The sequence below is a fragment of the Chlorocebus sabaeus genome, chromosome 18 (assembly GCF_047675955.1).
Source record: "Chlorocebus sabaeus isolate Y175 chromosome 18, mChlSab1.0.hap1, whole genome shotgun sequence".
Lineage (NCBI taxonomy): Eukaryota > Metazoa > Chordata > Mammalia > Primates > Cercopithecidae > Chlorocebus > Chlorocebus sabaeus.
In genome coordinates this window covers 14,912,950-14,928,960 of record NC_132921.1, presented here as the reverse complement: position 1 = coordinate 14,928,960, position 16,011 = coordinate 14,912,950, and positions in this window count along the sequence as shown.

Sequence of the window (16,011 nt, the reverse complement as noted above, 5' to 3'; positions counted from 1 at the left end):
GTGGCAGTTTTACGAGAAGCCAATTTATCTAATATTCGAAAGTGGCAAGACCTTTCTACACCTAAGTTTCCATCAAATTTACCCTTCACCCTTATTGTTTATTGGATATCAGAAATACCAGTTAAAAACAGGTTGCATTTTTGAGGCAGAAATTAAGCAGATATATGTCATAGTAAAAAAATTAAATATATAAATAAAAAGGGTTAATAATTACTTGTAATACATTTTAAAAGGAGGATAAGAAGAAAATTAAATGTGAAAAATTTTTTTAAAAAATTGTATAAATATTTGAGGATTGCCTGTATATTTGAAAGATTCTGTCTACCTAATATTGCATGTCTACCTGGTAGCAAACTTCTTGTAAACTAAATGCAAAAGTGGTCAAATGACAAAAAATTAACAAAACTATGATTGATAATTTTACCTTTTCACCAATTGGTTTGATAGTATGTAATTAAATAAATTGCAAATGCTTAACCATTATAAAAATGTTAGCCCAGATTTTTAAATTAAGTTTCTGGTTCAATAGTTGAAATTACTGGAGGACATTAGTTACTAGCATGATCACTGGGTCCAAATCCTGGATCCAGTTGGGATTTCTAATGTGTGTGTGAACTCGGGAAATGGATTAATCTGTTGGTGCTTTAGTTTCTTGAAATAAAAAATGGATACATGTATTTTCTGAGGTAGTTAATAGAACATATTGAAGTACTTAAAACAGTGATGAGTACCTATTTAGCACTACATAGGAATTTGCTTTTATTAGCTATGCCTTAGTCCTTTTGGGCTAATAAAACAAAATACTGTAAACTGAGTGACTTATAAACAAAAAACATTTATTAATCACAGTTCTGGAGGCTGGGAAGTCTGAGATAAAGGTGCCAGCAGATTCAGTATCTGGTGAGGGTCAGTTCCTCATAAATGGCAACTTTTTGTGTCCTCTTATAGTGGAAAATGCCAAGGAGCCCCTTGGACCTCTTTTATAAGGGTTCTAATCCCAGTCCTGAGAGCTCTATCCTCATGATATGATCTCCTCCCAAAGACCCCACCCTTAATAATATCACATATGGGATTAGGCTTTAATGTATGCACTTTCAGGGACTACAAATATTCACACCATAAAAGTCTATTTCAATACTAGGAGAAAGAAGAAATAAATGTCAATAAATTGATTATACATATGTGGATGCTGAATATACTACAGTTTATAAGAGAAGGAATTCCACTTATAATTTTGATGAGTATAAAATGATACCTATATAGGTTACATAGAAACTAAACTAGAAATATGTAGATGTAAATAATTGGCCATTGTATGATTAAATCAAGAATAATCAACCCTTATAATAATATTTGACCTTAAAATTAATATTGTTTCAATTTCTTCACTAAATGTGGCCCAACATATTTGCCACCAATTTTCTAACCTGTGTCTTTAAAACACAGATGAGGTTCTATACTGTAACAAGAAATGACAGGTCCTTAGCAGTATATTTTATATTTTGTAACAAAAATAAAATAATCATAAAAGAGGACTGGGCCAGGCACAGTGGCTCACACCTTTAATCCCAGCACTTTAGGAGGCCAACGCGGGCGGATCACCTGAGATCAGGAGTTCGAGACCAGCCTGACCAACATGGAGAAACCCATCTTTACTAAAAACACAAAATTAGCCGGGTGTGGTAGCTATTGGTTTGTAATATAATGAGGGAGTAAATAATTTCAGCATTTTGGGGAACAACCTTAAATCATAAAAGAGCCAGGATTTCCCACTGGCCAAATTAAAAAGAAATCATAATCAAAATTACAATTATAGTAAAGAGAAGCCATTGTGATTTTAAAATCACAAATGCAGTTGAAATACGAAAGAAGAGTGCCTGGAAGCAGATGTGATTGTTTTCACTGTTGCCCATTTTCTCTTTAAGAAATTGAAAAAGAGAAATACCAAAAACTATGATTAAACCAAATTGTTCTTAAATAGAAGGCAAAAAAGGAAAAGAGGATAAAACGGTACCAGTGGTCCCAATAAATAGCCCGAAAAACAGCTTTTTAATGATTGGTCAGCACATGCTGATATTCACAACAATAACAACATGCATTTTACCTTTCACCTCCTAAGAGGCATGAACAGATGATAGCGAAGTATCTACAGACAGAAAACAAAACAAAACAAAAGCTATATTGGCCAACCCAGGCTGAGACTGTATTCCTGCTTTACTTTTGACTTTGTTAAAAGATTGTAACTCTAGAATCCATGGCCATAGCGCCCTGAACATGCCCAATTTTGCCTGATCTCAAAAGCTAAGCAAATTTGGCCTGGTTAATACTTGGATGGGAGCAAATGATAACTCTGTCAAGGTACTTAAATAAATAAATCTCTAGCTCAGTCTGGGGAGCACTTTTAATGGCAAAAACTGCAATTACTTTTGCACCAACCTAACATAAAATAACAATTGTGGTAATAATTACAGGAGTCCAGAGTAATAATAATTGTAATTTGAAGAAATTCAGGTATAGGAAAGTATATACTAAATGTGTGGTATCTTCTTAAGTAAACACCTATGGGGATTTAAATATTAACTATAATTCTTCTTTGCTTTATTATTTATATGATGTATTCAAATTTTTAGAGAAATACTGGCCAATTTTATAAAACTAATCTATTGAGTGTCAAACAACAAAAACAGTGTTTCTTCTTGCACAAGTGTCTTCAAATAAAAAGTCTGTATAATAATATGAAAATTTTCTACAATTTAACAATCCTAATAACAGATTAATAGTGTCATATATGAATAGCTTATCATCTTCCCATTTATTTTTTTCTAAAGCTTATATAGAAAATATTATACAACATAAACAAGTTTGAGTTGAGGGAAATAACCAACCTTATAATATTATGAAAATGATTTCTAACAAATTTTCATTGTTCATGTTAATTTATGGTACAAAGAAGATATTACTTGGTAGAAGTGTTTAACCAAATTATAACTGTTTTGATAAAATATAAATTTCACCTTTGAAAATTGAATTCTGAACTAAGATTTTCAATAAAATTCTCTTTTAAAAAAATGGCAAAATTGAGACTAATATTAACATAAATGTCTGTGTTATTATTCACAATAACAAAAGCAGGAAACCAAACTAGCTGTCCACTAACGGTGGATTGAATAAAGAAAATGTGGTACACATACACCATGGAATACAACATAACCATTTAAAAACACAGAATTCTGCTCTTTGCAGCAGCATGGATGCACTTGAAGGCTGTTATTGTAAGTGAACTGATGCAGAAACAGAAAACCAAATTCTGAGTAGTGTCACTTACATGTGAGCCCTAAATCTTGGCCTCACATGGACATAAAGCTAGGAACAGTAGACACTGGGGACTGCAAAAGGAGGGAGGGAGAAAAGGGGCAAGGGCTGAAAAACCTCCTATTGGGTACTATGTTCACTATCTGGGTGACAAGATAATAGAGCCCAAACTTAAGCATCATGCAATATAGCTTGAAACAAACCTGCATAGGTACCCCCTGAGTCTAAAGTAAAATGGAAATCAGAAAAACAATAATACACTCTATAGCACTGAGAATTCAAAGTCTGATGGAGTTGCTCTATTTTTTGACATGCGCCTCTCATAATCATTTTAAACATTTGAGGCTGTTTTCCAAGGGGAATAGTTAATATGACCTTCACATTTTATAATATTAAAATATTAATAGCAAAATAATAGTGATAACATTAATATGCTCCTTCTCTTCTAAAGGATGCCACATGATTTTAACAACATTAAATCTTTCCCTTTTAACATAACCTTAACCCTGTTTTCTAAAAAATGTAGTATTTAAGAGTAATCTACTAAATAATGGTTATGGTGCTACACCCCAATCACTCTGCTCTGTGTTTAGAAAATGTGATCAAAAGGCAAGATAAAAGGTTTTGCAGAAAGCATTTCTAGAGGTTCCTAGATAGTTTTTATAGACTGTGAATATTGTTTGAACGCACTTCGGAAGCCAATTTACGTTCCTGAAATAAGGTAAATCGTTATGATTTCTATATGCATGGGAGATCACTCTGAGATGTCTAGTACCATGCAGACAACATCTTCCTATTCTGCACGAAGTCTCCATGTCAATAAAGGACACCGGGTTAAAGGACAATTGGAATTTATTTGTATAGTATGTTCACATCTACTTGATGTGGGTTGCATTTAGCTATAACTGCAGCAGTCCTTCTTTTGGAATCAGGGATATGGTGTTCCAGGCAAACAGGAACTAATCAAGAGACCTAACTTCTAGACCCATCTCCAACACACATCAAGCTACCAACTATGAAAAACAAATTAGTCTTTGTGATACACTAGTTTTGCCATCTGGAAAACTATAGCAAGACAAGTTATTTGATTTTCAATCTGTTCTCTGCAGAGCTCTAAAGGATTCAGAGTGGTGATATGGGGGCCCTCACGTGGGGAGGGGAGACAGTGCTTCGATCTGATTTTTATACTGGAGTTTATCCAAAGATTTCTGAAGCTTGAAAAGAGTAGAAACTGGTGAAAATAACTGGATTAAGTGGCCTCTAAGATTTCTTCTGGCTCTCATCATCTATGAAATGTATTTCCATTCTCAGTACAGTCATTTCATAATATTAAGAAGCCTCAACCTGAATTTGATTTACTGTATCTACGTAGGGGCATGATGCTTTCTCTGTCTCTCCTTTTTTTTTTTCATAAATGCTTCATAGTAACATCTTCAAAAGCAGACCTCCTGTGACTTGTTACATAATGGATATTCATATGAGAGTTGAAATATTTGACAGCATTCATTTTTTAAAAATTTAATTTTAAATAAAGGGATATCTTTCACCATATGTCCTATAATTATCCTCGAAAAAATGTTATAACATATGCCACTTTAATTTGCCACTTCTGTTAGTCTTCAAATTTTTTTCCAGATGAGCTTTGTTTTGGAGTGATGAATTTTTGTTCTTAAAATATTCCATTGGGAAAGCACTCTAAAACATGAGGACAGTTTAAACATTTTTTTACAACTAACTAAATATAAAATTATAAATCTAAAAGTATTTGTGCATTTAGAGTATCAGAGTTCCTAGAAAAAATGAGTTATGTAATACCCACATTTCTTATTTTTTGCGGTTACTAAAAAAATTTCCTTTGGTGTTTGACATCTAATGTATGTCATTTTTAGAGTACAAGTTATTTGTACTAACGTGTGCCTTTTGAATAGTTTAGCACATGTTCAGATCTTCAGATTTTCAGATATAAAAACTCACTTTGCCTAAAAATATTAAAAAGTTTAAAAAAATAAACTATAGAGACACATCGATGTCCACTGAAATTAATGTGAGTAGTTTAAAGTTTTAAGGCTAAAAAATAAAATTCAGAGTTTGAAAAGTCACCATCTCGTCTCACAGCAAGCTCCTCCTCCTGCGTTCACGCCATTCTCCCGCCTCAGCCTCCCCAGTAGCTGGGACTACAGGGGCCCGCCACCACGCCCGGCTTATTTTTTGTATTTTTAGTAGAGACGGGGTTTCACCATGCTAGCCAGGATGGTCTGGATCTCCTGACCTCGTAATCCTCCCGCCTCGGCCTCCCGAAGTATTGGGATTACAGGAGAGAGCCACTGTGCACAGAGGTTGAATCTCTCTGGTAAATTAATGATAATCCCTGGAATCTCTGAAAGTTTCTGTTCAGTTCTTATCCATAGACCTTGTGATTACTAAATATCCACAATTAGAAGAAAGGCTAATGAATATTTGTGAGGTGGACATCGCATTATGTCAATGTTTGTATTCATATAAATATCATTTGACTATGCATATCTGTATAGTATATACCGACACGACACACACACGTGTGTGTGTGTGCATATATATGCTTATATACTTGTACTTTGAAATTGAATTAAGTTGTGGTTTTTGCATTCTCTCTGCCCCTGTTCTGTTTCCTGAAGCTGAGAGGGATCATTCTTATTTACCCTGATGGCTTCCTCTCTCAAGGACCTGAGTCTCTGTGTGTCTTTGCATGGAGGTTTTCTTCAGCCTCCCCGGGATCTCTTCCAGTCTTCCCTCAGGAGAGCTCAGAAGTTTCTGGGATTTTACATTCCCCAAGAGCAGCCATCAACCAATTAAGACCAGTATTTCATGGGAAATTTTAAGGCACCGCTACACTAGGTTACTCAGAGCTTACCAGTTAAAGGCTAGTTGACCTCAGTGGCAGCCTGTTCTAATGAGGGTACCCTTTATTGACTTTTCTTCCTTCTCTTTTTCATTCTCCCTACTCCCTCATTTTTGCCTTCTGGAATATCTACTAAATAAACTACGGGCATTCAGATCCTGTCTCAGGAACTCCTTTAGGTGAGCATAACCTAAGAAACCAATTTTATGAAATTACTGACAGTCTTCCAAATAGTACTTTATGTTGGTGTAGTGGCCATTGCTTTTTGCAAATGTCACTTGAAGTGGAATCTAGGGACTTTCTCTTGTCTCACTTTTACAGAAATGCCAGAAGACTCTATAGCCGGCAACACATTCTCAATGACTAAATACAATCTGTTATCTATGTAAAAAACAAAACAAAACAAAAACAAACAAACAAAAAAAACCTGAGAACCAGGAAATAGAAATTTACGTGGTACTCAAGGGCAAATACTAACCAGTAACTGAGCAAGTATCCACATTTTTTTTCCCAAAAGAAATTTGTCTAGGACTTTGAATCTGTTTTTATTGTAGATATTCTTTTTTTTTTTATAGAGAGACAAACAAATATGCAGAAAATACTGCTTAGTCTTCAAAAAATATCATTTAATGAAAACACAGGTCAATTCATGTGACAGAACCCATGTAACTCTACATTGCTGTCCCCAAAGCTAAAACATTAGTAGCAGTAAACTCTTCATCAAATTCGCTTTGAGTAATAACATTCTTTTATTAATTAATTACCAGTTTTAACTGATTTTTTGGCCTACTATTTCACAGCAAGTTTGAATAAGTCTAATGTTCAAAAATCTATCCTCTGTAAACATAACCACTCCTTTTAAGATATACATGAAGATAAATTTGCTTCAGGGTATGTTTTTCAATCACTCCTAGGGAAAAAATATCAAACTCCAGAGGCATATTCTCAAAATGTATACATCAGAGGTCCCCAATCTTTTTGGCACCAGGGACTGGTTTTCATGGAAGATAACTTTTCTTTGTCTTTATTATTATTATTATTATTATTATTATTATTACACTTTTAAATTCTGGGATACATGTGCAGAATGTGCAGTTTTGTTACATAGGTATACACATGCCATGGCGGTTTGCTGCACCCATCAACCCATCACCTACATTAGGTATTTCTCCTAATGCTATCCCTCCCCTAACCCCCCACTCCCCACAGGCCCCAGTTTGTGATATTCCCCTTCCTGTGTCTATGTGTTCTCATTGTTCAACTCCCACTTATGAGTGAGAACATGTGGTGTTTGGTTTTCTGATCTGGTGATAGTTTGCTGAGAATGCTGTTTCCAGCTTCATCCATGTACCTGCAAAAGACATGAACTCATCCTCTTTTATGGCTGCATAGTATTCCATGGTGTATATGTGCCACATTTTCTTAATCCAGTCTATCATTGATACCATTTGGGTTGGTTCCAAATCTTTGCTATTGTGAACAGTGCTGCAATAAACGTAGGTGTGCATGTGTCTTTATCAGAGAATGATTTATAATCCTTTGGGTATATGACCAGTAATCGGGTGACTGGTCAAATGGTATTTCTAATTCTACATCCTTGAGGAATCGCCACACTGTCTTCCACAATGGTTGAACTAATTTACATTCCCACCAGCAGTGTAAAAGTATTCCTATTTGTCCACATCCTCTCTAGCACCTGTTGTTTCCTGACTTTTTAACGATCACCATTCTAATTGGGATGAGATGGTATCTCATTGTGGTTTTGATTTGCATTTCTCTAATGACCAGTGATATGATCGTTTTTTCATATGTCTGTTGGCTGCATAAATGGAAAGACAGTTTTTCTATGGACTGGGTTTGGGGGGATGGTTTTGGGGTGAAACTGTTCTTCAGATCATCAGGCATTAGATTCTCATAGGGAGCATGCAACCTAGAGCCCTCACATGCACAGTTCATAATAGGGTTCATACTCTTACGAGAATCTAATGTCACCGCCAATCTGACAGTAGGCGGAGCACAGGCAGCAATACTGGTTCGCTGCTCACCTCCTGCCTAGCCCAGTTTCAAACAGGCCATGGACCAACGGCGATTCATGGCCCAGGGATTGGGGACTCCTAGTATGCATATGTGGAATCATAAACATTAATGAATTAAGGAGTGCCTGCTGATGCTAGTCATCATTTATATAATCCCATTTTAATACTAGCGCAGTATCCTCCAATAAGGGGAAAATTGCTAAAAATAGGGAAGTTTTGAAGCAAAAAGTTGGGTTAATATAAAGAATAGGGTAAGACACACACAAACACACAAATACACATTTGCACAAAATTCTGGGTTTGGCATTATGAATAAAGCTCTTATAGACATTCATGTATAATAAGTATACAACTTTCTCTTTCTACAAGTGGAATTGCTGGTATGTAAGTGTGTATTTCAATTCAAAAGGAATTGTCAGGGTCATGTTCTAAATAGTTGCACCATTTTACACTCCTACTAGTATCCTTTGATGGTTTTTCTTCACATCCTTGAAGTCTTTATCACTGCAACCACTCTGGTAGGTAATAATATTTCATTGTGGTTTTAATGTACATATTACTATGAATATTAATCGAGTATATTTGGGGGCCCTTTATATAGTCAACTTTTAAAAATACAGTTGTTGGACGGGTGCGGTGCCTCACACCTGTAATCCCAGCACTTTGGGAGCCCAAGGCAGGCGGAACATGAGGTCAAAAGATGGAGACCATCCTGGGCAACATGTTCAAACCCCGTCTCTACTAAAAATACAAAAATTAGCTGAGGATGGTGGTGTGCGCCCGTAATCCCAGCTACTCAGGAGGCTGAGGCAGGAGAATTGCTTGAACCCAGGAGGCAGAGGTTGCAGTGAGCTGAGATTGTGCCCCTGCACCCTAGCCCGGTGACAGAGTAAGACACTATCCCCGACCCCCCAAAAAATACTGTTATCAATCTTTTATTATTGAGTTGTTGTAATTCTTTACATATCTTAGAAATAAATGCTTTGTAAATATGTATTTTATGAATATTTTTGCACTGGCTATTCATTTTCTCCTTCATGGTACCTGATGATTATGTCTTAAAGTTTTGAAAAGGCCAATTTACCCACTGTTTGGAGACTTTTCCCCATGGATCATGCATTTCTGAACATCAGTGAAGTTTGCAAAGCTACTCTGATTCACGATGTAGCATTGTTCATATTCTACGAGAGTAAAAAAAATGATAATAATGTCTCCCTCCCCTCCCCAGATAGATTTTACAAGGTAATAAAGAAAATGTCTTCTTTCAGATTAGGGGGAAGATTTGTTTCCTGACTGGGATAATAAAGTTAGTAGCTCTCTCCAGAGGGCGTAATGATAGGTTTGCCAGCCCCTCTCTGTAAGATTGAGTGGGTTCCGAGGTAGAGTGGTCCTTAGCTACAAAACAGACTCTGTTCACCTGGAGCCACCTCTATGACAACTCTCTGGAACTTGGCTGTATGAGGAACTGATGTGAACCTGAAATTCACGCCGCCGGTTCTGCTGAGAGTAATAAACTGTCTAAATCCATTTGGGCTCACTGTTTCCCTACTGACCAAATCTGTGGAAATCTGGCAAGTTACCCTAGCTGATGCAGCAGTCACTGCTGCTTAGGAAGTGTTTGACTCCATAGCAACATTTTTTTTCTTTTATAGTTATTGCTTTCTATGTCCTATCTAAGAAAACATTTGCTTACCCCCGTGTTCTGAAGACATCTCAAGAAATTGTCAAATGTTTCTTTGGCTTCATATTTTGGTGTTTACATTGATAGACTTAACCATTTAGAATTAAATTTTTGTTGTAATTACAGACAGGTTTGGAGCTTTAGTTATTAAATTGGATATTCAATTTTATCAGCAATATTTGTTAAAAGAAAAAAGATTACCACTGATTTGCTTAAATACTTTTCTTGAATACCGTGAGCTTTTATTTATCTGTATTTGTGAAGAATACTTTAGCTGTATGTGGAATTCTGGGGTGATTTTCTTGTAGTATTTTAATGATATAATCCCACTGTCTTTTGCCTCCATCTTTTCTAAGGAGAAGTCAAGGATAAACATTTTGTTATATTCCGTGTGCTTGTTGGTTTTCTTTAGCTGCTTTGAAAATTGTCTTCTTTATCATTGGTTTTAAACAGTTACCTTCCCTACATTGTTTCTATCTGTGTGTGTGCGTTTCATAATTTTTAACACTGGACTCACTACATTTAATTTGTGAATGCATGTCTTTCAATAATTTGAAGAAATTTTCAGCCATTCAGTTTTCTTTTTCTTCTGTCTCATATTATCTTTTTTTCTTCTTCTGGAACTTTGATATTAACTCTAAGTTGTTTTTCAACTTTTTCTCCCAATCTTTTTAAGTCTATTTTTCAGATTGGATGATTTTGATTGGTCTATCTGCAAGTTTATGGACGTTTTATTCTGTATTTCCAACCAGGTGGTAACCCCATTTAAACATTTTTTGTTGTTGTTTCAAATATTGTGATTTTCAGCTCTAGAGTTTTCAATTTTTTCTTAGTTTCTATTTTCTACACATTATTCTCTTTTGAGGATATTTTTCTTTATGTCCTTGAAAGTAAATATTGCTGCTCTAAAATTTTCATCTGCTGATTCTAAGCTGGGATCAGGTAAGTGTTAATCTTAATTTATTTCTCTTTGTTTTGAGTATACATGAAATGAAGCTTCCTATTTCTTTTCATGCCAGGTAATTTTGGAATGCATTCTGTACATTGTGAATGATATACTGGCTAGATTTCAGATACCATTCTATTCTTTTGAAGTGTACTGATTTCATTAATTGACTGGTTTTTAAAGTTTTAATAGGGAGTCACTTTAGCTGAACTCAAACTTCAGTCTCAGTCCCTTCTGTGGTGGGAAGCAGGTAAAACTTCTGTTTACACATTTTGTTCCTTCTTTGGCTCCTTAGATTCTGCTACACACCTGAATAATTTAGGGGTCATGCAGAGATTTGGGCAGAGCTTGTTTTCAAAATGTGAAGGTATTCCTCCATGTATTTATCCTATCCCAGATGTTTACTGTTACACTCTAGCTCCTGTGTTCACCCTGAAGTCTGCATTCTGACTTTCAAAGATAGTAGGCCTATCAGTTTCTACCTAATTTTGGGTCTTCCCTCAAGCAGGAAGCCATAAAAATTGAAAAATGACTTCCCACCTTTTTCTTAGTTTGAGTATTAACTTTTCTCAAGTTTACACCTCTTTTTGTCACTTTCTTATGCCTTTAAAAAGTTGTTTCTAAAATCTTTGTAGAGTGTGTAGTTCTATACTCAAGTCATATCTGGGAAGACTGGTTTGGTACGAGATATTTCCCTATTACTAGAAGTAGCATACTAATTTTCTTTTGATTGACCTGTTTAATCTTATTATTTTTAGCCAATAATAAAATCCACTAACTGATTTGGGTTTGATACTACTAAAGTCTTTGTTAATTCCCTGGGGAGATGTTAATAAAACTTCCTAATAAGTTTTAGCCTCCTGGCTTCCCTTCTATCCATTCACTTAACTCTCAATAACAATAGATCACTGAGCATGTTCTTATCAGTTTTATATTAACTCATTCACGTGATTTTATTCATAGCTCTTTCCAGGAATAGAGAGTTAGTTTTTTTCCTGGCTCTGCTGACTCGTATAAAGAGTTATATCAGTGATAAACATCCTCTCCAATAGCTCTGTTTGCTATTATGTGACCTTTGCTCTGTCATTTTTCTAGTTTTGTTTAGTAAGACTAGGATATCCTCTCCATTATTGACTTAATTGACTAATTAATTTATGAATTATGCTCAGTAATTCTTTAATCCTTCACTCCCCATGCACATAATTTATTCCAGAGAAGTATTATACGAAACTTTCAATACTTTTCTAAGTTTTCAAAACTATTTAAACACTCCACCTATCTACTTATATTTATTGCACACCCAAGAAAATGAATTTAAAAGTTTCTCCAGTGAAGATAATCATTCACTTTCATAAGAGATTTGGATTTTATAAATTTAGAAATACTTACAATGGTGTTAGCTATGAATTGCCACCTTAGTATAAGACTATACCTGTAAGATGTTTGATGTGTTATAACAAAATTCACAGACTACATCAATGACTTTGTAATATATGAAAATCTATTAAAATCAATAACACTTTTGAAGTTTAGGAAAAGTAATTGTCTTCTAAATTCTCTAAATTCTCATGTTTTTTAAAATATTCTTTGAAGTTCTTACATATCAAGATAAAAACTGACTAAAAACAAACAAAAATGAACAATTACACGTTTTGATAACTGCCATAAGGACACTAGGAGATAGAACAAAACACAACAGGGTGCTTTAGTCAGGCAGGGCAGAGAAATCCCACTGAGGTGTCTCTTTAAGTAAGAATAATTGGTGAGAAAAATTCAACCATGCAAAGAATGATCAGTGCATGAGGGCTGGAGGGAGGATTATTGGGAGCCAGTAACACTGAAAACCACTTGTGGTTCATCATGTTATAAGTAATTTGTAAACCTACCTGTGCTTCTGGATTTCAGTGACAGAGAGTGGGAAAAAGTGAGGGAAAAAGGAATCAATTACATGAGCTGATTTTTAGGGTGCATAAGAGAGAGATCATAACAGGATTTGCAGGATAACATAAGAAAAGTATATTTTATTTTAACTAACAATAACTATTTGAATGATTATAAGTTGGGGAATGATACGATGTGATTTCCATTTATAGAAGATCTTTCTCTATAATCCAAATGGGGAATGAACAGGAGAAGGGGCTCAAGTAAAGTGAGAGATGAGCAAGTTATTAATAGTTCTTGCAGTTTCAATTATGTGTTTTTTCCCACATCTGTGATTAGACAAGCCCATCCCATGTGGTCTATACCTGAAAGTCATACTTATTCCCCAAATCCTTAGCCCCTGGGTCCAAATGTGTTAAGCTTTGATCTCAGAGGATTTGGTAACCACAGTAACACTGGCTACAACGTATCAGCTACCTGTGCTCTCTAAATGCCCTGTTTTGTTAGAATTAAATTGGGATCTCACCATTTGTTGAGAATCAAGAGTCATGCCTTCTCATAGACTATTCTTTAAAAGGTGCTATTTTCTATAGCATGAATGTAAAACAGGGCTGGAGAATTTGATATGGTTTTAAATACATGTAATAGTTACCAATGCTTTACAAGTACAATGTATTACATAAATAATATAACCCCAGTTCAGGCTTGACCTGTCTTATCTTTCTCACACAGTGATGACAAACAATTTAGGGCTTCTCTTCTCAGCCTCAAAAGTTTATTTTATAGCCCTTAACTCTGCTCCTGAGTGGTGTTGTTAAGAAAAAACAGTTTTTTATTCTGACAACTCCGATATCCTTTGCATTTTCTACAAATGAGTGAAAGAAAGATATTGTGTGAAGGGATTTGATTTGTAACACAATAGCTGCTTTTCCTCAGCTAAAGTATAGAGCATGGAACAAATTTACATTAAATGTATGCTCTTATGAAGGAAGAAATAAGCATTTGGGTTTGAAATATGTCGAGCAACTATTTTTATGAAGGGAAAGTCATTTTCTTCAGCTGTGATTTTAGTTCCAACTAACAAAGGCTCACTCTAAGCACTCATTTTCTACTTCTGGATGTCTTGTTGGTTAAGCTTTAAATCTTCCACATTGTCCCTTTCTTCCCTAACAGGTAGATACCAGACAATGTTGGCTGTGCTGTTAAATTTTACAGCTCAGTGGTAATAAAATACCACCGGTGGAAGCTATTTCATGCCCTTTTAGCAATGTAGATAGATAGATTCAGAACAGAGAAATGTATCTGGCCATGCAACATATCTAACTTATGCCCTCGTTTAATTGATGACAGATCTATTAGCTGAACAATACAGGCCTCAAAATGGATTTTGTGCATCCATCCCAGTTACTTTTTTTTTTTTGGCCTGTCAATGAAATGTTTGAAAGATATTGAAAGGTTAAACCACTGGTGGTCATGGTTAATAGGAAACATTTGAATAGCAGATGGTGGGATAAACCACAAATGCACAGCTTGAGTAGCTTTTTGAGCCCCAGGAGACAGAATAATAGACCCAAGCATAGCTGTGTCTCATTTACTAAAACACATGTTACCTTTCTTGCTCTCAAATAAAAAGGATTCTGGTAGCATGACTATGTCAACAGCAATAAAAGATCACTATAAATATGAAGATAGCACCATGGCTTCATTCTCACTACTCTTCTGTTTGTTTTGATGGTTGTCAGTGACCTTGCACTCCTTCTATGGCATCCGTGTTCAGACCAGGCAATACAGCTAGCAATACACTTTCTGGCAGTGAAATAAATTACTTGATATTTAAGGCCAGCTGCATAAGTCACCTTGTATGGCCCTACACTCTGACAGTTCACTCAGACCTTGGAGAGATTAGGCTGCTTTTTGCTGTAGTGAATTGAAACTCCAATTAAAATTGTTTTTACACAAGAAGAAAATGTAATAAATATAATATTGATTACTATGAATGGAAATCTATGGGTAGCATCACCTTAACAGTTGACTTAATTAATGAACGTTTCAAGCTCCGTTTAATCACATTTTTCTATCTCAGACCTCAGTCTTTCTGGTCTTAACCTCAGACCATCAAAACTGGCTGAAGAAATCCCAGGTGGCACATCTAAATGACAGAGAGTGCCTCTTCTTGTTTTTCTCAAAATTACCAGTGAAGAAAGATTTCAGAAGCCCAGAGAAAACTTCTTATGTTTCGTTGATCCAAATTTAATCAAATTATAATTCAGAATGAATGCTCTTGGTGTGAGAAACACTGCACACCTATCAGCTTAAGCTGGATTCTTGAACAAGGCAGTGGTGAAGACCATATTTTCTCTAATTAACTTAAAATTATTAAAGCTCATCTTTTCATGGATTTTAGAAAATTGAATACAATATCAATGCCACCCTACCCCTGCCGTGCAAATGAGGATTTCTGATGTGGGTGAATGATTTGCAGGTATCAGTCTGTAGAGTTTCCATTGATCAGAGAGGAAGCAGGTAAAATGAAGTTCCCTCTTCTGGGTGATCCTCGCTTTGGGTTTGGCCTTTTCTGTTCCACGTGGCAGTGTGATACATTGGGTTGCCTCCTTCTTCTGCCACTGACAGTGTGAGAAGGTGCTGAATGTATCAGCAGTAGGCATGTAAATATGCCATATTTTATTCTAGACTCATTGGATGGAAAACCTGCCTTCAGTTCTCATTTCTTGCCTTCTCCAACAAAGTAGTAAAATCCAGAGGAATAAAAATATGGTACCCTCTAAAAGACAGTTTCTAAATAAAATAAAACAGAAAAACATTGTCTGTTCCCAGTGTAGGTGAAAGGAGAACTTGCAATGTGATATACAATCCAGCACATATTGTCAAAATAATACATTATGCAGACTTTATCCAGCAATCCCATTATCGGGTATATAACTCCAAAGAATATAAGACACTCTACCATAAAGACACATGCATGCACATTTTCACTGCCGCACTATTCACAACAGCAAAGCTATGGAATAAACCTAAATGTCCATCAACAGTAAACTGGATAAAGAAAATATGGTATGTATATACCATGGAATACTATACAGCCATAAAAAAGAATGAGGACATTTTCTTTCCAGCAACATGGATGGAGCTGGAGGCCTTTATCCTAAGTGAACTAACACGGGAACAAAAAAGCCAAACACCATATGTTCTCACATGTAATTGAAAGTTAAACTTTGAGTATATATGAACACAAAGAAGGGAATAACAGACACTAGGG